Raw genomic sequence first — 23,539 nt, forward strand, 5'->3', positions numbered from 1 at the left:
TGTTCTGTGACTGAATTTTTCCAGACAGGTGGTCTGAGGCCATTCTTTGCTCTGGCCCCAACAGTAGCCTCTGGGGACACCTCCCTGTGTGGCCCAGCCCTCGCCCCTCCCTCACCTACACACCTGCACCAGCCCTGACTTTCTGACCTTCGGGCTCTGCTTCGGGGGCACCTGGTCCTCCACCTGACTAGCAGCGAGGTGGGCACGATGCTCCAGGTCAGAGCCGGGTGTGCTGAGCTACCCGTCAGCCCCGGGCAGGTCCCTGGGAAGAGCCCTGTGTGATGTCTTGGTCGGAGGCCTGCCCCACTGATTTCTGGGGCTTGGTGGTGGGGACCCCTCCATATCCAGACCCACCTGGAGCCTGCGCTGTCCGTCAGAAGAGTGACACACCAGCCCTTCACTTGTGGAGGGGCGTGGGTGTTCTTGTTTATCAGCTTCCGTTCAATATGTGGTATCTGGCTCTGCAATGACAGTGACCAGCAGCTGACTCGGCCTGGAAGTCTCAGAGCCCTGCCCAGCCAGGAACAATCCTGATTCTGTCCAATCGACCCTCTGCTGCCAGATCAGAACGGGACCTTGTTCAGCTCAGACACCCGGGAGGGAAAGACATACCCAGAGAGCATGGGCTCCACCTCGGACAGCAGGACCCTGCCACGGCTCTGTGCATCCCAGCCAGCCAGCTTTGACCTGGGCTGTGGATGTGATCGGCCCCCAGGCCTCTGACCTGCTCTTGCTTGAGGCAGAAACCTATCCTCAACATGACTGCTCCAACTCCACCAGCCAGGAAGGGGCCATGGGGCTGCCTGGGTGGGATCTGAGTGGTGGCCCAGCCTGGGCGGGCCTGCCCTGAGCCTCCCTGTGTTACCTTGGGGTCTCTCTGGCCAAAAGGCCAGAGGCGCCTTGGGTGAGACATGACGCAGCGCCGGCAGCGTTGGTACAGCCCCTTGCTGCGGGCTTTCCGGGGGCTGCGGCCTCGGGATAATGGGATGCAGCAGAACATGCCTCTGTCTCCAACCAGGTGGGCTGAGTAGGGACTTCTCTACAGAGTGGGTGCCTGGTGACTTCGGTTCCAAATTCTGTTGGGCTCTCTTTCCAGGGAAGTGAGGTCACTTCCTGGGGTCCACTTACTGAAGCTTCCTCCTGACACAAAGCTCCCCAAGGGCCTTTCTGGGCTTCCAATCTCTCATTTCTCACTCCTTGCTATGTCCAAACACAGTGACACAATCTCAGCCACCCCCGTAGCCCTGGGGAGGCCTGGATGCAGCCAGCGCCGCAGCTCTGAGGACACAACTGGGTTCAGACCTGGCTCCCCCCACTCAGCAGTGCTATCACCCTGGACAAGCCATGTGCCTCTCAGGGTCTCCCCAATCCCCCATCGGCACAGTGGGGATCATTCTGGCTCCTGCTTCCTAGAGAAGCCATCCTGTCTCTAGACCTAGAGACACCTACTGCATCTGTCACCCCCACGGGCTGGCATCACAGGGAGCTCATGCACAGACTCAGCAAAGGAAGGACCCCACAGAGGGCTGGCGGAGCGCAGAGCACATGCCACACAGGCCGGGGTCTGCCCTGGGGTCTGGAGAAAGTCACTTTCCATGCTGCTTGATTCCCAGCTCCCAGTCGTGAGACTGAAATTAAATACAACTCTGACATCTTCCGCTCTGGCATACAACCTCCTAGGTCATTCTGTCATGTTGACATACAGGCCCAGTGTCCCATCTCAGCCTCTGTGGTGGGCTGTCCCACAATGGCTTCCTATTTTTTGCCTTCTGTTCCCACGCCCTTGTGGGATCCCCACACCCTCCCCTGGAGGGTGGATGGACTTTGGGACCAGGTTCTGACATGTAGACTGACTTGTGAAAATGTGCGTGAGTTCCACTAATTCCCATCTCCAGTGTTCCTTCTCTCTGTCTCTGTCTCTCAGTGCCTCTCTGTCTTGTCTCTCTCTCTGTTTCTCTGTCTCCCCCCGCTTCTTTGTGTTTCAGTCTGTCTGTCTCTTTTCCTGTATGTATGTGTGTATATATTTATGTGTATATGTGTGTATTTATGTGTGTGTATTGTTCGGGCCCAGGGCAGGTCACTTCTGAAAATCCCTTGATGAAATATTGATTATTTTGAATTCATGTTACTGAAGAAAAGTTATCTTTGAAAATTGTGCAAGAATTTTGGTGGGATCTGCTCTAAGGATCAGCACTGCTAGGGAAGGGATGCACCTGCAGCACTTTGATGTATCCTGCAGCTTGTTCTGCCAGAGAGGAGCGTCCATTTGCTCTTCCCTCTAGGGGACCTCCTGGGGCCTCTGTCTGCTCACGTTGTCACCAGGGCTGGTTGTCACCGGACTAAAGACCTGCCAGTGTGATGGTGGCCAATGCTGTCTCTGCAGTCTGTCCGTCTGCCTGTGTCCTCACCTGAGAGGTCGAGCATCTCTAGCAGACACTGGCCACCTGCACTGCCTCTCTTTGGAACTGCCTGTGTGTGTTTTGTTTCTTTTCAGAACACTGGGCTTCAAGAGGTTTTTGGAACACAGGGGTGTGAAGCTTTTCTCCGACCTTGGGTAATGAGGAAAGCTTTTTCCAGGCTGTGGTTTGTCTTTCCATCTGTCTTTCTTGGCCTTTGTTTCCTGCTTTTGTTTGGTTTTATTTTGCCAGAAGAAGAGCTAAGCATCTCCCTTCTGGCTCTGGTTTCACACTTAGAACAGCAGTGCCTACCACGAGATTATGCACAGAGTTACTAAAAGGGCTTCATTTGGTACGTCTCAACTTTAATCCATCTGGATTTTCCTCTCAAAATACAAAAATGCTAATTCACGTGAAAACAAACAAACAAAAAATTCACCCGTCCCTACTTAAGATTTGTGGGCAGACAAACAAACAAAAAGCCACCTTTTTTATGATTTCACTAATAAGGGACCTCCAGGATAGGTAAAGACATAGAGAGAGAAAGGGGATTAAGGATTGTCATGGGCTGGGGGAGGTAGGATGTGGGGTGTGCTTTGTATACAAGCTTTTACTCTGAGGAAGGAAATAGTCTGAAACCAGTGGTGTTGGTCTCACAGCATTGTGAATGCACTTAATGCTCCTTAAAATTGCGCACTTTAAAATGGGAAAAGGCTAAACTTTATTCTTATAAACTTAAAACAAAAATAGAATATACTATAATAGAAAAGAAAAAAACTGACTCCATAGAAGATCTGTCCTTTTGGCTTTAGCCCTGTGCCCTCTTTTCTAGGCTTAAACTTACTAGCTCGGCACCTTTTGTAAAACAATGTTGCCTTTAGCCTGAAATATACAGGACAGCCTATTTTCAAGGCTCTGATCTTTAAGGATATTACCACTTTTGCACTTATATAAAGACAACAAGTTGCAGAATAGAAAATAACTTTTGTTTTGTTAGAGGTTTTACAGAGGCACTATGACCTGGTCTACGTAGACAGATGCAGACCAAGATAATGGCAGACAAATATCTTGGAGAACCATCTTCCCCAAGTCAGACTTCAGGCTCCTTTTCTACTAAAAAGGGGAGGGGCTGTGGTTGGTTGTTGCAGACTTCTTGGTGTAGAATATCTTTGTTCGTGGAATCCTTTGCAGCTGTCCACGTGGGTCAGGTCATGGTGTTCCTGTAAAACCTGCAACAAAACAAAATTTTTGTATTCTGCAACTTGTTACCTTTATAGGAGTGCAAAAGTGTTAATATCCTTAAAGGTCAGAGTTTTAAGAATAGGCTCTCCTGTTTATTTCAGGCTAAAGGCAACATTGTTTTACAAAAGGTGCAGAGCTAGCAAGACTAAGCCTAGAAAACACAGCAGAGGGTTAAAGGAAAAGGAACAGATCCAATATGGAGTCAGATTTGTTCTTCTCTATTACAGTGCCTTTCGGTGAGAGCTAAGATGATGATTCCTGGGTGGTTCCTCCACTGTCCCAGGCTGGAGTTCAGGCAGGATCCCTGCCAGATTCACCATGACTTTGGACCTGATCTCCCTCAGAGAAAGTGACAATTATTGGATTAAAATTACCTGTCAAAATCCCTTCAATTGCCTGTAAACTATACCACAGAAGGGGATGTCTCATTGGCCAGTCAACTGCCAGTCTCCCCTGATGCAAGGGACCAGCGTCGTCGCGGGATCCATTGTGGCCTGGCCAGTGCACCTTCCTACTTTGCTCTCCAGCCTTGGCTTCCTAGATTTCATGCTTTAAAAGCTCCCGTCCCTCTTCCCTCTGGCCTGGTGTGAATGAACAAGTACCCTGCACCCACCTGGGCTGAGCCCAGGCCACGCACACAGCCCCATGCACACAGCCCACCATCTGCTGTCTACCCCTGGGCTCAAGTGCACCCTCTGAAATCCCCCACACCAAAGGTCCGCGTGCCCAGTGCCTCCGCCCTAAGGGTCCAGACCACCATCAGGACCATCAACCACCCAAGGCCCACAGGCCAGTGGCTGGCAGCATGAGATCACCCTGACCCATCGGGTCAGATGAGACACAGGGTGTGGGGATCAGGGTGCCAGGGCGGGAATTGGAACCGCTTTCAGCCCAGCCTGCCTCGCCCTGTAGCCTCAGACATTAACTATGAAGGTGCACACTAGGCTGGATACCCCACTGTTGGCAGTAGTCATCATTACTGGAGCCCGGATTTCCCCACCCCAACCACAGGGTGAGGGGTGAGGGAGTCAGCTCAGGGTAGGGGTGCACTCAGAGTGAAGGGGATCCCATGGTGAGGGGGTACAGGTTGTGGGGTGTGGGGCCTGCTTAGAATGGAACTGACCTGGCTGAGAGGTGAGGGGGACAATTTCAGGATTTTGGGGGTCCTGTGGTGAGGCATGAGGGGTATGCTTGTGGGTGTAGGCCATAGTTTAGGACCTAGCAGGATGGAGTGTCAGGGCAGGGACCTCGGTGTGAGGAGAAGGAGCCCTGTCTTCAAGGTCTGGTGGGAGACTGGTACTGGCCAGGGGTGGGAGGGTAGTAACAGGGAAGGGAAGGTGAGCAGGTGAATTGGGGCTGGCGGGGTGTGGCCTGTCCCAGGGCAGTCGTGGTCCTAGTTCAGTGCCAGGACCCAGCTGGTGGCGGGGTGAAGGCTCTGGGGATGGAGACCCGGCGGGACGAGGAGGGGCCCCACCTGGCTCCTCCCGGCCCCAGTGGCCAGGTCCGGTAAAGCAGGAGACCCACCCGGGCAGTTTGCGCTGCAGGCGGGAGGAGGAGGGGCGCGCACGCGCAGAAGGACAGAGGGACAGAAGCGCAGACGCAGGAACCCGCCCAGAACGCGTGGAAGCTGGCGGGACCCGGTTGCTCCTGGACCAGCTCCTGGAAGAGGAACAGGGCCTGGGGTCTGGACCGCCAATTGCCCTCGACTCGGCTGCCGCTGTCGGGCAGTTAAGGGGGCGATGTTGGGGGCGCGCTGCTCGGGGAGCCGGCGGGTGATGCCTGGGCTGTGCGGCTGGGGAGGCGCCCAGGGAGGGGTGCGGTGGTGAGGTCCCGGCCGCGCGTCCCGTTAGGACCCTGAGGCGGGTCCCGGCCGCCCCTGTAGTTCGTGGTAACCCCGCTATTAGTAGTTCCTGAACCCCACGTTTTTGCCGCCGCTTATACCCGGGTTTAGGAGAGCAGGTACAGCCCCGGGATTTGGGAGGGCGCCGGAAGGCTCCGGAGCACCTCCTACTGGCCCTGAGACCATGGCCTGCTCCTGGGAGGCGGGAGCGTTGCGGGCGCGGGGCCTCAGATGGAATGCGGGCTGCCCCATCAGAGCCCCTGGATTTGCTCCCATCTTCCCCGCGGCCTGACCTCGGGGGCGGCCTCTAAAGCCCCAGGTTCGTGGGACTCAGGTTACAGTTCAGGCTGCTCCTGGGAGGTGGGCGCAGTGAGATCAGTGTGCTGGGATGGCTGCAGCAGCAGCAGGAAATGGTTGCAACCCCTGTGCTCTCACAAGGCAGCCCCAATCCCGCCATCGCAGCCGCCGCCATTCCCTGACAGCACAGCACCCGCCTTCCAGGAGCAGGCTGACCTGTAACCTGAGTTCCACGAACCTGGGGCAGCAGAGGCCAAGCTCAGGCCATGTGCTGGGGAGTTTGAAGCAAATCCACAGGCACCCATGGGCAGACCAAATAACCAGCCACTGCCTTCGACCACACAGCGCCCTCCTCCTGGGAGCAGGCTGACCTGGGGACCGTGCCTGGAGCAGCAGAGGCTGAGACCTGGACAGGCCGTGGGGAAGATGGGGGCAAATCGAGCAGCTTGCCATGTCGCTGCCCCAGGTTCGTGGATCACTTGTTTTCAAGTCAGTTGGTTCCTGAGAGGCAGGCGCGGTGCAGTCAGGAGGCGGGGACTGCGGGGAGGGGTGCTGCCCCAGGGCGATCAGGTGGACTTGCTCCCATCTCCCCCAGAGCCAGACCTGGGTACGGCCTCTGCTGCTCCAGGTATGCAGGACACATGTCATGTCAGCCTGTCCCTGGAAGGAGGGCTCAGTCTACTCGGGGCAGCCTCAGTGGCTGACAAGGATTTTAGAAGTGGACTCTAGCCCAGCATAACTAACTCCTTTCTTCTCTTGCTTCCTCAGTTGGTGGCTGTATCGGCTTTATCATTATAGGCTATTGCTGGATAATGAACATAGGTTTCTGTGCTCTACAGAAGAAACTTTATTTAAAATCTCTTTTTATATATAGTGGATAACATTTTGTAAATCTCAAACTCCCAAATTTATCCCTTGCCATCCCCTTTCCCTGGTAACCTTAAGATTGTTTACTAAGTCTGCAAGTCTGTTTCTGTTTTGTAGATGAGTTCACAGTCTTTTTCTCTCTTTTTTTAGATTGCACATATGAGTGGTATCATCTGATGTTTCTCTGTTTCTGGCTGCTTTCACTTAGAATGAAGATCTCTAGCTCCATCCATGTTGCTGCAAATGGTTTTATTTTATCCTTTTCATGGCAGAGTAGTATTCCAGTGTATAAATATACCACAACTTCTTTATCCAGTCATCTGTTGCTACATTTAGCTTGCCTCCATATTTCGGCTATTGTATACAGTGGTGCTATGAATACTGGGGTGCAGGTATCTTTTCACATTGGTGCTCCTTCCAGTTATATACCCAGAAGTGGGATTGCTGGGTCATAGGGTAAGTCTACTTTGAGTTTTTGGGGGGATTTCCATGCTTTTCTTAATGACTACACCAAACTAGATTCCCACCAGCTGTGTAAGAGGGAATTACACTGCACTACACTGCACTCTTCAGCCTCTCTAGCATTTATCATTCATGAAAATCTGAGTGATGGCTATTCTGACTGGTGTGAGCTGATACCTCATTGTAGTTTTGATTTGCATTTCTCAGTTTATTAGTGATGCTGAGCATTTTTTCATGTGTCTATTTGCCCTTTGTGTCTTCATTGGAGAAATGCTTGTTTAGGTCTTCTGCCTATTTTTGGATTGAGTTGTTTTATTTTTTTGTTATTAAGTTATATGAGCGGTTGATATATTCTGAAAAGTAAGCCTTTGTTAGTTGTATCATTTGCAAATATTTTCTCCCATTCATAGGTTGATGTTTTGTTTTACTTATGGTTGCCTTTGCTGTGAAGAAAATTATGAGTTTAATTACGTCCCATTTGTTTATTTTTTTCTCTTATTTCCATTGCCTAGGTAGATTGCCCTAGGAGAACGTTGCTAAGATTTATGTCAGATAATGTTTTGCCTATGTTTTCTTTTAGGAGATTTATCATGTCTTGTCCATCTGCATCTTAAGCCTGTACTCTAGATCTGTGCTTCAGTTTTGAATTTTGAGCTTCTTAGAGAACACCTACTCTTAGCTCATATGTCACATTCAACATGTCTAAAGCTGATTTCATAATCTTTTTTCTTGCAGCGTCTCCACTTATTCAGTGGGATAATCATTCTTCCGGTCTTGAATACACAAAGGCTTGGAATGGTCTTTGATTTATCTTTCTCTCACCACCCTCCAAATTTTGTCAGCTTCTGGAACTGTATGTTTTTGGTTTCAAGTGTCTATTCAGATTGCTGATACTCTGATGAAGAGCTTTCAAACCTGATATATGAATTTTTCCTTCTGTTGAATTCTTGGATATTCTCTCTCCCCCCCCCTTTCAGTCAACCTACAGTTTTGACCCTCCAACATCTAGAGTCAACTCAAAGACTTACCACAACCAGATCTCAGCCAGGTAGTCTAGACCCTCCATTATTTTGGCCTTACCTTATTTGTTCCAATCATTATGTGACTTAGCCTCCTAGGGTAACCTGTGCCTTATTAAAAACCAGGAGTCACCAGCTTTTTCCTATCCAGCCCTCAGTTAAAACAGCTTAGAGTTGCCCTGAGAACTAGTTGGAGCCTCATCCCCTTCATAGTCTTCCCTACTTACTCCAAATACTTCTAGCTCCTCTTTGTATTCCTGCACTGTTTATGATCGGTAGCCCATAATCTTGGCTTTGAGTACTGACTTGGTACCATTCCCGGGTGCTTTCCAATGTGTCTCCTCACTTAGCTGGTAACTGGAGAAGACTCCCTTGTTCAGCCTCCTTTATACCCCTCACCCTGCTTAGCATTGGGCAATAGCAGGCATCCAGGCTGTGCTTACCTACTTTATTTATTTGCAGGGATGGTGGTGTGGAGTATAGCTAATAACTATTAATTCAGTCTTGCAATTAAAGAAGAAAGCCAAGAAAATCCATAAAACTTTATCTCCATGTTCCGTGTAGCGCTTTACCTCAACAGTTTTCTTAACTCTGTGTTTACATTCACATAGTGTTCAGTGCTTGTACAGTTCCCTGAGGCAAGCAGGTGAGATGTCATTATGTTTGACTTTCACGTTACATTTCATATTGGATATATTTGTGCAATGACAAAACCTTCTTTTATATGTAAACAGCCGGAAGCCCAGAGAGACTAAGAGCCTAACCCGGGTCACCTGGTTAGTGTTTGGCACAGGCCTGGACCGCGGTTCACATCTTCCAGCTGCTCCTCTTCCAGTGCCTTTTCATTGCAGTGCTGGGAAATGTAGCCCCGTCAGCCAAACGGCCAAGTCACATTGCTGCCCCTTTGCCTGCCAGTGATGGCAGTACTACAAAAAGTGGCAAAGGAAAGGTCAGAAATAGGAGTGATAAAAGACATGGAAGTGCTGGAAATGGATCCTCAGCCTCCTCCTACATATTTGAGTGCCTGACAGGTGTCCCACTCTGACAGTGCTGTTCATTATTTATAATATAGTCTTTAAAATCAGACTGATCTTTTATAGGACATGCTTTTATCCTGGTCCCTTTCCTGCTAGTAGTCACCGTCATGGGCAGAAAGTGCCTGACTGTGCTCTGTTTGTCACGTAGGTGGGAGGGAAAGTGGGAGAGGGAGTGAGTTGAATTGAAGCCGAGCTTTTTACAGCTCTGTTGTTCTAGGACCAGAGCAGTTCCACTCGTGCTTTCATCACCTCTCTACCTCCGAGTCCCAGCCACCCCCACCTGCTTGCTTCCCCACATGCCACGTCCTGGGGGAGGATATGGTGGTGGGCAATGTCCCCTCCGCCCTCCACTCTGGGAGGTGAAGGAGTCTGCTTTAACTTTTGAGCTGTTTTGGTAATTGGGCTTTTCCAGCTTTTGTAGTCATCTGCTTTCCAGCTCTGAGAAATTGGAGTTGCAACTTAACCATACATGGACTATAATGTATTCTGTGGCATTAATGTGATGTTGTCTGTAAGGTGTTCTGTGACTGGATAGGAGGTTTTTATCTCACAGGATGCTTCACATCCAATTCTAAAGGCCTACAGGCTGCAGGTTTAATTCAAGTTCTTAACATGTCTGTAAGGCAGACATGAAAATTATTTGGTAATATGACCATATGTTCATAGATTAGAGTTAGCCTGCCGGCTCTGTATCTAATAAAAGTTTACATTCCAAACGCTTGAAGAAAATTTGCGGAACATGTCTTTTTGCCTGTAACTAGTTACAAAAACTGAAATCACAACTCTACCACAAGCAACAGTGTTTCCCAGTAGAGAAATCCCTCTATTTTACAACCTCTAAGTAATGCGGTGGTTCTTTGGATGAGATAAGGGATGCCAGAGCATTTTGTTGGGAAACTAGAGTGGCATGACAAGTATTCTGGAACTGGTTACAGTTGAATCTCTACTTCCTATATCCTGGACTGATTACAGAGGCAATGTTAGTGCGGTAAACAGATTCTGAATGCAAGTGTAGCTAGGAAGACAACAGACAAAATAGATGGGATATAAAGAAATGGAGGGACTTCAGAGCAGTACAAATGGTGACTTTGACACCACCAGCTGCTGACATGAACTTGGCAGGAATTTGTGAGAAGTGGTGGGTGTCATTGCAAGCAGGAGATTCCTGCAGCTTTTGGAGTGAACAGGCAAAGGGGAGAGCAGATATGGTGGTAACCAGGGGGCTATTTGTGTCCTGAATGTGAAAATGCCTGGTCCCCTGTTCAATTTTGCAGCCACAACTTCACATGACTCAGGGCATTATTTCCACCAGAAAACCATAAAAACATAAACAACCTCTGTTTCCCAAAGTGTTTGTTCTCGATCTGAGATGATTGTCCTGTGGTGGGAGGTAAGTGGGCGATGGGGCCTATTACATCACCCCCTTTCACTAAAAATCTACCTCGCTGCTTTTCACCCTACTCCTAGAGGTGCTGTCATTCTGTTACACCTAGACCTGTAAGACGGGCTTGCCTGAATCCTCACGTGAAGAGGGACGGTTGTGTGCAGTTTTAAAAAAATTGCTTGGGTCATGGGGTCCTTTGTTCCCTCCATTGGAAATCACTGTTCCAGAGCAAATAGTATGCATCTATAGAAACTATACTGTTTGTAAGATGTCTTCAGAAGTTTTTCAGTAGGTTTAAATACTTGCTTGGTGATGGCATCTCGATTGTTTGAAGGAGGCAACCCTCACTTGGGGTTTTGTTTGCTTCCTGTCTGGGACTTCCTTTACTGGCAGTAGAGTGTTCGTAGGCAGAGTTAGAAAGTTACCTGGTCTGAAAAGCCGAATTTGCCCGCAGCTGGGAATTGGCAGAAGAGTCAGTTATGGAAGGAAGGCTTTAGGATTATCTGGTAGCAGAGTTCTGGGATCCAAACCCTGGGAAACCTCAGCTTTTGTAGAGTATATTCTGTAACAATAGGCTTTTGGATAATTTTAACACTTGTTATGGGATGTAGAGTTGGGGAAAGACTTAAAAGTGAAAGAACCTGAAAAAAGAATCTCCAAATATTTAAAGAAGACAGTTCTCAGAATGAGAGCTTTTCTGGAAAAGACTAGTTCTTCGCTTCACAAAGGAAGCAGGGAGCAGGTGTAACTGCAGTTACGGTAACTTAAAAGGTAAACCTCACCCTCCCACTTAGCTGTGTCCTGGTGTACGTTCATCTTCCACATCTGTAGTTTTAGACATGAGGTGTCATTTTCTGGTACTCCATTCTGCTTCTGAGTGAGAGACTGACACAAAGTCACATAGCGATTGAAAAATTGCGCAAAGGACTTTATTGTTAAAACTGTAGACCTGTGGCAGGGTGCTGCATTTGTAAGTGACTTTCAGTACAGAGAACAGTTAAAAGAATACAGTGTTATTTCTTTTCTTATTCCTTTAAGCCTTTGAATAGAAGGTTTTCTTTGCAGAGTTTCTGGAGTACATCAGAAAAAGCAGGAACTAAAAATAGCTTTAAGAAAGCACCAGTATAGACGTTGCTTATAGTATGGTATGTGTCTTAAAGTTAATTCTTTAAAGCAGGAAGTTGTAACTCTCAATTTCTTAAGCAAATATAAACATTCTTGTCCCTTAATGACATTCTTTGTGGGGTGAAGCTGCTTTTGCTTCCATTCTGAGCATTGAAAGGCCTTCTATGATACTTCTACCAGTCCTCAATTTTTCACTCTGTCGTGAACTTGTTATTAAACTTGAAGCAGATATGAATACCATTAACTTGCTACATATGTAGAAATTCAGTGTTACACAGTCAGAAAGTTTGTGTACATCACACGTGTCTACATAATTCCCCCCTTTCCAACTGTGTTCCTGATGAAAGGGATGGTGGGAAATGGCATTATGGGGATATGTCTTACAGTACACAGTGTTTCCCCTGTTCCCTCTACCAGATCTGGATGTTCGTTCATCTTTCAGCTTATAGACTTACTAGCTCTTTTTCTAAAGCCATGTGAAACTCATCCCCCTGTACACACATACATGCGTGTACACACACACACACACACACATTCTGCTGTAGGGAGTAGCGTGCACCATCCCATTCTCCCACTCCAGCTCTGGACCCACACCCTGGAGGCAGTGTCTTGCACGAATTCATTTGTAAGTTCCTTTTTAAAACTCGAGTGGTCGGGAAATATGACTGATATCCACACCTAGTAGGTAGGCCCTCAAGGATAACTTCTATGGTTAATGCCAGGTTATCTTAATGTTTGAGAACCTGGGTTTCATGTCTTCCTGTACCACCTGTGTGACACATGATTCCCACAGATCTGTCTCCAGTTAGACTTTTTCTCTCCAACTCTGGACTCTTATAATATTCTGCTGATTTGACATCTTCACTTGGAACTCTGATATCTTAAAACCAACATGTGTAAAAACTGTGCTCTTGGTCCTCCTACCCCCAAACTGGTACTTTCTGCAGCCTCCTCAATTCAGTTAGTGGAAACAATCCTTCCAGCTGCTTGGGTCAAAAAACTTGGGAGTTATTCTGACTTTCATTGACATACCACATGAATTCTGTCTATAGATCTGGTTTAACACTGCCTTTAAAACATCTCCAGAACCCAGTCACTTCTCACCATGGCTCCTGCCTCCACTGCTGCTTCCCTGCCCTGAGCCACTGTCCTCTCCTCCTGCACAGCCTTTCTCAGTGGCTTCCCTTCTTTCATCTCTGACCCGTTTCACCTATTCTCACCCGGCAGTCAAGTGAGCCTTGAAAACCTAAGTTAGATTGTGTCGCCCTTCTGCAGTGCCTCCCCATTTCACTCCGGGTAAAAGCCACAGTCCTTACAACGTCCTCCAAGGCCGTACAGGATCTTCACTGACCCTTCTCCGCAGCTCCAGCCGTGCCCCCATTCTGGAACATGCGAGGTGCACGCTGGCCTTGGTGATGGTTATTCCGCCCACCTGGGACTTCTCACCTCTTAGTCCTAGTTCTAACCTCAGTCCTCAGTGCGGCCTGCTCTGGTATTTAATACAACATCACCCTCATCCCATACCCTCAACCCTATTTACCTTGCCCTTTTTTCTTTTATCCATGGTTCTTCTTTCCTAACATGCCTCCTCCTCTGCTGCTCTGTTGTGTGAATTGTCATCTCCACCCCCCACACCAGCTAGACTTCAACCAATACAGTCAAAAATTATTTGCTGAATAAGTTAAAAGACTATTTTAAAAATGAATCATCCTTTCAGGAACGGGTGAGGAAAGGAAGCTGCATGAAGGAAAATGATGCAGTAAATAATGATATTTGCCTGTTGTTCTTTGTGTGATATATATGTGTTTTAGTCTTAATTTGGTATCCCACTTTCTTAATTTAATAGCTGTATTAAGGTGTAATTTACAGGCCATAAAATTCACATATTATAATTGTACAAGTCAGCCATTTTAGCTATTTCTAGAGTTGTGCAACTGTGTCCTCAAAAAGTCCCCTTGTGTCCGTCCATATGCAGTTCGCCCTCCCCTCAGTGGCACCCTGATATTATTTGTTTTTGTTTTTCTGGCAATCACATCTCAAAAGAATAATTTATACAGCAGTACTAATATAGCTTTGAACTTTTAGAAATTACACTTAAATATGAAATCAGCGGTCATTGCTGAATGTAGGTAGCAGTATCAGACATCGGTGAGAAGAATGGACTTGAGTGTCAGACTGGCTGCGTTCTTACCCAGCTCCAACATTTACCAAGTTACCCAAATTATTGTCTGCCCCAAGCTCTTTATCCGTTATATGGGGTTAATATTAGCAGCTTACAGAGTTGTTGTGAGGATTAAGCAAACAGGGAAACAAAATTTAGTATATTGGCCAGCTTATGTTATTAACTAAAAAATAGCCTTGCAGGTAGAGAGCAAAATTCAAATCAGTTTCTAAAGTATGTGTAAAATATGATCTAGTACCTGCCTGGTTTGCAAACACGTATGCCTACTGCAGAATGTAAAAGCAGGCTAATTTCCAACAGAAAAGATCATTTATCAGCATTTCTTTCAACGCTAGTTGCAAAATCGTTTTTACTAAATTTTCGGTGCCCATCTCTGACAGAGCTTTGACACCAGGGAGGTAATTATCTACTTTTTTGTTAAAATCATGCTGACCATCAGAAAGTGTTCTGAATTATATTTTAGCCTTTATGTTGGGAAATACTGTGAGACTTCTTCTAAATTAATGGGGGGAGGGGCATTCATTGTAGCTCTTGTAGCCTGATAAGCCTGGACTAAATTATCTTTTTTTAACTTTTAATTAAGTAATTAATTTTTTGCAAGGGGTGGTAATTAATTTTTATTTGTTTTATTTTATTTTTAGAAGAAGTACTGGGGATTGAACCCAGGCCCTTGTGCATGCTAAGAATATGATCTTTCACTTGAGCTATACCCTCCCCCCTAAATTATCTTTAATAAGGTCTTTTTCTCTGTTTTGTTATTTTCTTTTATGTACAGATGCACAAAGCAGGGTCATCAGAAGCCTCTCAATTCCAAAGATGATAATAGTGAAAAACATTGCACAGTGACAGTGAATCCTTGGCATATGAAGAAAGATTGTAAAGTCCTGAATGAATTAAGAAGGTATTGTTGCATTAACATACATGTAACCATGGCTCTCTTACCTTTATTTTTCACTTTATAATGAAGATACTCCCCACCCGTCAAGATAGCTTTGTTTGATATAGGGAATATCTAAAGCCTTTTCTGCAAGTTTTTTAAATAAGTAAGAGCAGGTAATTTATCAGAATTGTGAATGGTGTAATCTGCTCTGTCTAGTATGGTAGCCACCAGCCACATGTGGCTATTGTGAATTGAGATGTTCTATAAGTGGAAAATACATAATAGATTTTCAAGACTTCGTACAACAAAAATAATGTAAAATATTTATTAATAAGTTTAAAAGTGTTAATCACACTTTCAAAATGATAGTATATTGGATATTTTGGGATAAAATAATTATTACTGGAATTAATTTCACTTGTTCCTTTTTATTTTCTAAATGGGATTACTGGAAAATTGTGACTTGCACTATGTTTCTATTGGCAGTGCTGGATTCTAAATTATTGCAAATAATATGAAAAGAAAACTTTGATTAAAAATTTTGTAATTGAGCAGTTGATTTACATCATAGTAGTTTCAGGTGTCCAACACAGAGGCTCAACATTTTTATAGATTATATTCCATTTAAAGTCACCATAAAATAATGGCTATATTTCCCTGTGCTGTATGATGCAGCCCTGTAACCTATCCATTTTATATGTAGTACTTTTTACCTCTCAATCCCCTACCCACTTCCTGTCTCCCCTCTCCTCCTTCTCCCCATTGGTAACCACCAGTCTGTTCTGTGTACCTGTGAGTATATTTCTGTTTTATTATAGTCATTAACTTGTTTTATTCTTTAGATATACATATAAGTTAATACATAGAATATTTGTTTTTCTTTCTCTGACTTATTTCACTTAGCGTAATACCCTGTAGGTCCATCCATGTTATTGCAAATGGCATTATTTTATCTTTTATGGCTGAGCAGTATTCCATTGTGTGTGTGTGTGCATGTGTATATATGTGAGTGTATATATATATGTATATATGTATATATATATACATATATATATATAATATACCACACCTTCATTATCCAGTCATCTGTCAGTGAACATTTGGGTTGTTTCAGTGTCTTGGCTATTGTAAATAGTGCTGCTGTGAACATTGGGGTGCATGTGTCTTTCTGAATTATATTTTTCTCCGGACATATACCCATGATTGTGATTGCTGGATCACACGGAAATCTATATTTAGTTTTTTAAGGAACCTCTATACTGTCCTCCATAGTGGCTGCACCAATTTACATTCCCACCAACCGAGTAGGAGGGTTCCTTTTTCTCTTAAAAGGTCAAAAATTCTCTACATTTATATACTTTCCTTACAGTTTAGGACACAATTTGGCAAAAGCAAGATAGAATTTAATAGCAGTTAATACAGTAGTTTATTTTTTGGCCACGCATTATGGGTAGATATGTTATTGATGAGTTGGTTCCCTATTTTTGTAGATGCAGAAGTTTTTATAGCTTCACTGACATTTCAGACTTGCAGAGAGAAATTTTCTTTGCGTTTTGCTGAACTTGTCCGGGTGGCTTTATCGAATTTGGTCCAGGCCTCCGGAGGTGAATACACATCCAAACCTGAACCATTTGAATGTCTGCAAGATTTTAAGAGTCTAGAATGTCAGATCTGGACTATAACTCTGGTGAATGACATCAGTGAGTGGACTCAAGAAAACTCCATTTGAGTGCAAAACTTTTCATAAGCCAAAAAAGGCTTTGAAACTGTGGCAAAGCCAGAGACTTTTGTGCACCACATATGGCCACAAACACATGGGGACAACCACAGGCTTTCTGGAGTGCCAAGGGAATTCCATGTGAGGAGTCCAGCACTCACAGGAATCCAGCAAGTCCCTGCCAGCCAGAGCACCTTCATTCCTACTGTGCTGTTTTGAGCAAATGTCTTTTCATCAGGTTCAAATTGGTTTGTTGTTATTTTTTTTGCATAAAAAATCAAACAACTTCTTGTTCCCTTGGTGAAAGTAAAAGCCTAACATTTTCTGATTTCTTTTGACAGAGAAAACGTGAGCCTATGACTCTAACCTCATCTGTGATGGTCTGCAGCTGGGAGCAACCAGATCAGTGTCAGTCCCTTTGCAGCCATTGGTTGGGAGCCTGCATGTTACCTGGAATGATATTTGAAATATGTCACCCTAGCCGTGCCTTCGCTGTGGGCTGGGAGGCGAGTCAGTCAGAATCTGCATTATGGAATGTATGTTTCAGATCCAAAGCTAGATCTTTTTTAATAGCCAGAGAATGTAGTCATAAATATATCTATTAATGTATTTATGCAAGAACCTTTTTAAAGATTTTTTATTAGAAAAATTTACCCCCCAAAACTGAAAATGAAAGAACAGTGGAATTAAAAATCATCTGTACCTTAATTATACATAAAGAATCTTAAAATCCTTCTAAACATTTTTTTTGTTCAAATGAAGATATTTTTCCCTTCCAAAAAGGAAAATTATTATTTCATATTTTTTGCTTTCTCCTTTTATTATATATTCCATATCAATAAATATAATTCTTTTAAATCCCTTTTAATGGCTGTTTAACACTATATTGAACAGATATGTAAATAGTCCTAGGTTTCAGAAATTTAAAAAATTGTCATTACAATACCACTGCAAAGAATATTTTGGTGTTTCTAATTTTAGTTACTAATTTGGACTGAAAATTAACAAGTTTGCTTTTCTTCATCTAAAACATTGGTTATTTTATGAATGAACTGCAAGGATTTTAAATAACTTTTCAGTAATTTCAACAAACAAATTATCTTTAAGGCAAAAATGTATGATGGTTTGCAAATCTATTTTTATTATATCTTCACTTTTACCAGTGTCATATGTGTGTGTGATTACACAAGTGTTTTAACTTAACAGCAACGTTAGAAAAATCTGTGTACTAAAAATATGAAAATAGTTTCCTGGTTTGTGTTTTCATTCTCCCAATATAGATTTTGGATGACAAACTTGTATTTTCAAAAGTACACACCCTGTGGGAGGTACTTTGTACATACGCTGAGATACTGCACATAAAATTGCCTCTGAAGCCCAATGATCTGAAAACCCGGTCCTCAGCCTTTGATAATTTCAGCTGTTTTATGAAAGTCCTCCAAGTAGATGAAAGTATCATCAAGCCGGAGCAAGAGTTTTTCATTGCCCTATTTGAGAAGAGCTGCGTGAACGACTTTTATATTCAGGATAGAGATACATTCTTCAATCCAGCCACCAGAAGCCACATTGTAAGTCTAAACCGAGTTTAGCTGTTGTCTTGGGGGTGATTTAGAACCTGCTGTTGAATTATCAGTGATTTGGTTTGGTTGGTTTGGTTTGGTTTTTAAAAGCTACCCATAAAAAGGAAAAAAGAGAAAGAAAAGAAATATGCCTACAGATTCCTGTTAGGATAGTAAACAGTGGCTGGTTAGTTATCCTGTATAAACCACACACTCTCTTAGAATCTTTTTAGGTTTACTTCACCCTTTCTCACATCAAGTATCCAGTAAGGGACAGCGTTAAAAAAATTCGGGACTAACAGGCGTGTGAGCTCCGGGATCTGCAAGGAAGCTTTCCCTCCCCATGGTGTAAGTCAAATGGCAGAAATGAAATAAAGCACGTCATGTATCCTCCGGTGTTAACAGGAAAAGGCTAATCTTCTTGACCTTGTTTCTTCCTGGGTAAAATGAAGATAATATGTCAGGAGGCGACAAGCTCACTTAGGGCAGGAACCATGTTGTCTTGTTCACTGCGGAATCCCAGGCACCAGGAAGGCTGAGTTTAACGAGTGAGTGAATGAATGAACTGTAGTTCCCCCAGAGTTACCATGTGGGGTGGTGCGGATTAGCAGATAAGAGCATAGACTTGAGAGGGGAGGGTACACCTCAAGTGATGGGGTGCATGCTTAGCACGCATACGGCCCTGGGTTCAGCCCCCAACACCTCCTCTAAAATAGACAAATAACCCTAATTACCTCCCCACCCCCCACCAGAATTACCTTATTATCTCCCCGCCACCAAAAAAAAAAAAAAAAAAAAAAAAGAGAAGAGGCCAAGAGCGTTGACTCAGGCTGGAACACCTGTGCTGGTTTCTCGCTGTCGACCTTGTAAAAGTCATTTAGCCTCTGTGTTTATCAAGTCCCTCATCAATAAAATGGGGATAATAATAATACCCACCTCGTAGAGTTGCTATGGGGATTAATGAATCTGTGTGAATTTTAGAACAGCCCTGGCTAATAGTAAGTACTATGCATCTGTCAGCTCTTTTCATAATTACTGACAGATGTTATTATCAACCAAAGGAGTATTAGTTCTTTGTAAGGGAAATACATGTTAGACCATTTCACTTATCATTTTCTGTAATTCAGGCTTTTCCCTCTGAAATACCATTTTTGTCTGTGCACTAGGAAGCCACAGGGCTTTCCAAAGTTCATCTGTCTGGGTTCTTGTCACGACGGCAATACTGCAGTGTTGACATTTTTTAGGGACTCCGTCTGAGATGACAGCAGCCCTCAAATTCAGGAGCACTTCTCTAACTGATAACATCTCGCATGAAATGAAGTTTTTAAAATGTAACAGCTTCAGACGCTTAACGATGCCATAAATTCAAAGATGTTATATCTAAGCTCTTTAAATAAATCCTGTCATTGAAATAAAGGAAATACTATATTAAAGCGCTCTATGACTTTGTTATCTTTGCTATCCATTTATCTGACTCTCTAAGACCAAAGAAAGCAAAGACTGATTGATCATTAGTATTGTGTGGTACACGTATTTGTGGATGAAGACAATACTGAAATGCACTGTTTAAGATATTAAAATGGACACCAAACAGCTGCTTGATGCACATGCATGAACAGAACCGGGAGCAGGGTGCAGGGAGCAGACACTGAGCTTCCTGGATCAGAGACCCAGCGTAGCAGTCCAGCCCAGCAGTCCACCTGTTTTATATTTATGTCCCTGCAAAATTAGCAGTGAGAGTCTGAAATGAACTTTAGGGACACTTGCAAACAGCTGTCATGATTACTAATGTGGGACACCAGGATTCTACAGTGTTTACTTGGCATCTGTGCACAAGTACTTTTCCACTAAAGCCTGTTGTAATTGCTGGCCCCACATCCAGGCTGAGGAATCATCTCATGTGGTGTTTGGGAGGGAGGTAAGTGGAGTCAGGACCCATGTTAAGGCTGGGTGGGTAATAATCTGGTTCTAGTAAAGGAGAAAGGAAAGGACGTCAGGTGGGAAGGAGAATGACTGGATTTAAATTTTGTTTCTTGAGTGAGCTAAATATATAACATCATGTCAAGTTTCTTTGTTGTTTATTTTCCATGTGCTGTCACAGAATAACTACTGAATTGTGGGGACAAAAAAGCCTGGGTTTTAGAATTGACACTGCCCCTAACCTGCCAGAGTCCAGGTTCCTCTGGGTGTCCAAGGAGGGGGCTGGACCGTCAGGTGTCCCTCCACTGCAGCAGTTTGGGCACTAGGGTGGTCTAGTTTTTTTGCTGTGGAAGACTGGTCCGGTTGTAGGACATTAAGCATCTTCAAGGCTCTCACCAGGTACCCACGGTGGTCCCAGGACAGTAACATCCAAGCGTTCATTTGACCCACGTTTGCAAATGACCCTCAAGGGGTTAATATTAATACTGGGTGAGAATTATGAAAAATTATATGGTACCTCCATCTCTCCTGGCAAGTGAGGGCCGCTTATTTACAAATGACCACGAAGTGTTAGCACCACATTTAATCAACAGAACATGTGGACACGTGGTTACAGTAACGCTCACCTGTTTGCTTCTGCTTCCCAGTGCAATTCAGCCTCAGTCAGAGGACCTCACGTGCCCCAGCGAACAGGGCCTTCTGTACAGGGAATGGGCTCCTCCTTGAAGCATAGACAAGAAGCAGCCCTTAGATCTCATCAGGTTAGCTGTTGTGGAGGGCACTCCAGTGGGAAGGGCTCAGGGTTGCCCTCATGGCAGCTGAGGGTGACAGTCCTCCAAGAGTGTTACCAAACAGGAAGCTCACAGGAGCTGTGAGCTTTGTTGCCCCAAGTCTTTACTGGAGGCTTTATTACAAAGACATGATTTATTGGGTCACTACCGACATGGCTACCCCAAACCCTAACTGTAAGTCAAACTTTTCCTTAGCCATAACCGTTGAGCCCCTTCCTCCCCTGGTGGTCACTCACTTGTCACGAAGCTCAAAGCCCCACTCCTCTAATCACATGGCTGGTGTATCTGGCTGGCCAGTCCCCATCCTGAGTCATCTTATGAACACAAGCAATCCAAGGTTCCACCATGAATAAAGAAGAAACTCCCATCTTGGGAAATTTCAAGTCTTCAGGGGTTGCCGTCCAGGAACTGGGACCAAAGAGTTACCAAATTCTTCATTAAACAGGAGTAAATGTTAGGTTTCACTTAAATTATAAAATAAGAGAGAAATTCTCACTGCTTCGCTGTATCTGCTGTTCGACACCGTTTCATTACACCACGTGACTGTAATGTCGCGCTCAGCATGTGTCTTCTCAGAGCACCCGTGCCGGCTGCTCCCCGGGAGCTTATGCTGTTTGGGCAAGGCTGCTGGGGGGAGGGAGGCTAAGGACAACTGAGCAAACAAACATAATCGGGCGAATAAGGAAACAATGTCAGATTGAAATGAAGGAAATAACACAGTGTTGAGATGGGAGACTTGGGGGGAAGTGAGTCAAGAAAGCTATCTTTGAGTAGGTTACATGTGAGCTGAGAAGGTGATAAGGAGGCTGGACTTTGAGGATCTGGGAAAAGTCACCCCAGGAATAGAGGCAGCTTGTCCATTGGCCCCGAGGCACAAATGTGCTCAGCAAGTTTGAGGAGATACTGGAACCAACGCTGGTGAGAGTGATGAGACGCGAGGTTTAGAAGGGCATCAGGAGCACGGAAAGGAGTGTAGACTCTAAGTGCAGTGAGAAGCAGTCATGATATTTTAAGCACTAAAGTAATTTTCTCTCACTCAAATTTGGCAAAGATAATGTGGAGAATGAATTGCAGGGACCCAGGAATCAGGGAGGCTGTGTAGGAGGCTCTTGGAGTGGGCCAGATGAGAGATGGTGGGAGCCAGGGAGGAATGCTCTTGGGGAGTGGAGCTGACAGGATGCAGTTATGGGCTGGCTGTGGATGGTGAGGAGTAGAGGAGGGTCATGGTAGCCCCAGGTCGGCCTGGAGCTGTTCTTTCTAATCTCAATGCCCCATGCAGGTGCCCATCTACTTGGGCAAACCTCTTAACCTTCAAAGTGAGGGTTTTAAAACACGGAAGTCTTTGTGTTTGTTTCACATATTATGGAAAGATTCAAACATGTACAGAAGTAGAGAGAACAGCACAGCCAGCCTGCCTGTATCAGTCACCCAGCTCCAGAATTATAAACTCAGAGTCACTGTTGTTGCATCTTTCATCTCCACCTCTTTCCCTCCCCCACTACGGGATCATTTTGAAGGCAATCCTACACAGCTTAACCTTTCATTAGTGAAATGACAAGGTCTCTTTCAAATACAATTGGAATATTCCGTTTTTTTTAGGGTCACAAAATAATTCCCTTATTGTCACAAAAATACACTTTTAAGCAGTTTTGGGGTTGAAATCGGGATCCAGACCAGGTTCAGACATTGCAGCTAGCATATCTCTCAAGTGGGTTCTAATCTATAATTTTCCTATTTTTCATTTTCCTTGAAATTGCTAAGGGGTTTCTCTATTTCCTGTTTGGCTGATTTCATTCTCCCCTGTGGTGGTAGACTTGTTTCTCCATCCTATGTATTTGCTTTAGCTAAGTGATTTGATCCTCCCCTAAAAGCTTGATCTGATTGAGGTTCAACTTTGTGCAAGAATAATTGCTATGTGAAGTTTTGTACTCCTAGCATAAGCTACATAATGTCCAGTTGACTCTCTTTTTTGTGATGACAGCAGCCAATAATGATTGTCACCCAGGATCATTATTTCATAAGGGATTTTATTTCATGTGGTCATACTCTAATTTCCTCCCTCAATTATCAGCAGGATCACAGTCATGAAGAGGCACTTTCTCATTAACCCGGGTTATCCTGTAGAACACAGTTTTAAAAGAGGATGTTTGTACATACATAAATATTTATAGTTGATACTTTTTTTTCTTTTTAATTTTTTTTTTCTAATGGAGGTACTGAAGATTGAATCTAGGACCTTATGCATGCTGAGCACACACTCTGCCACTGAGTGTACCCCATCCCCCTTGAGATTCATATTTATATGATATTTTCCTTCTGTTATTTTTGTTTTATGTCATACAGTATTTAATGGCAGGGCAATGGGTTTGATGGCTCTTTAATCATTCTTTATGAGCTTTTGGGATTTGTGTGTGTGTTTGTGTTTGTAAGAAAACAATTTTCCCACTATTTTAAGTATGTTTTGCTAAGGAAAATATGTTGATCTGTTCCCTGCTCCTGGTCCATGTGTTCCCTTTGTTGCTTCCCACTAGTGGTCCCTTGAGCTCTGTGACAAGGCTAGCATGTCGTTAATCCAGGCTGAAGGAGATCTGAAGAGATTTATTCAAGGAGATGAAATTTGTAGACAATGTATTGGAAAGTATTGAGAAAGTTATTCATTAGAAGAAGGTCTGGGGTTGAATTGTTAAGTGCACAGAAATCTAAGCTATGAAAAACCAAGACAATTATTAACTACAGGAAACACAAAGTAGGGAAGAAAAAGTAAGCCTAGCAGACAACTTGCTACAGTTGTGAACAGTCTGTACAGGGTCCTAAAAATGTA

Source organism: Camelus bactrianus, chromosome 19, assembly GCF_048773025.1.
Source record: "Camelus bactrianus isolate YW-2024 breed Bactrian camel chromosome 19, ASM4877302v1, whole genome shotgun sequence".
NCBI classification, from domain to species: Eukaryota; Metazoa; Chordata; class Mammalia; order Artiodactyla; family Camelidae; genus Camelus; species Camelus bactrianus.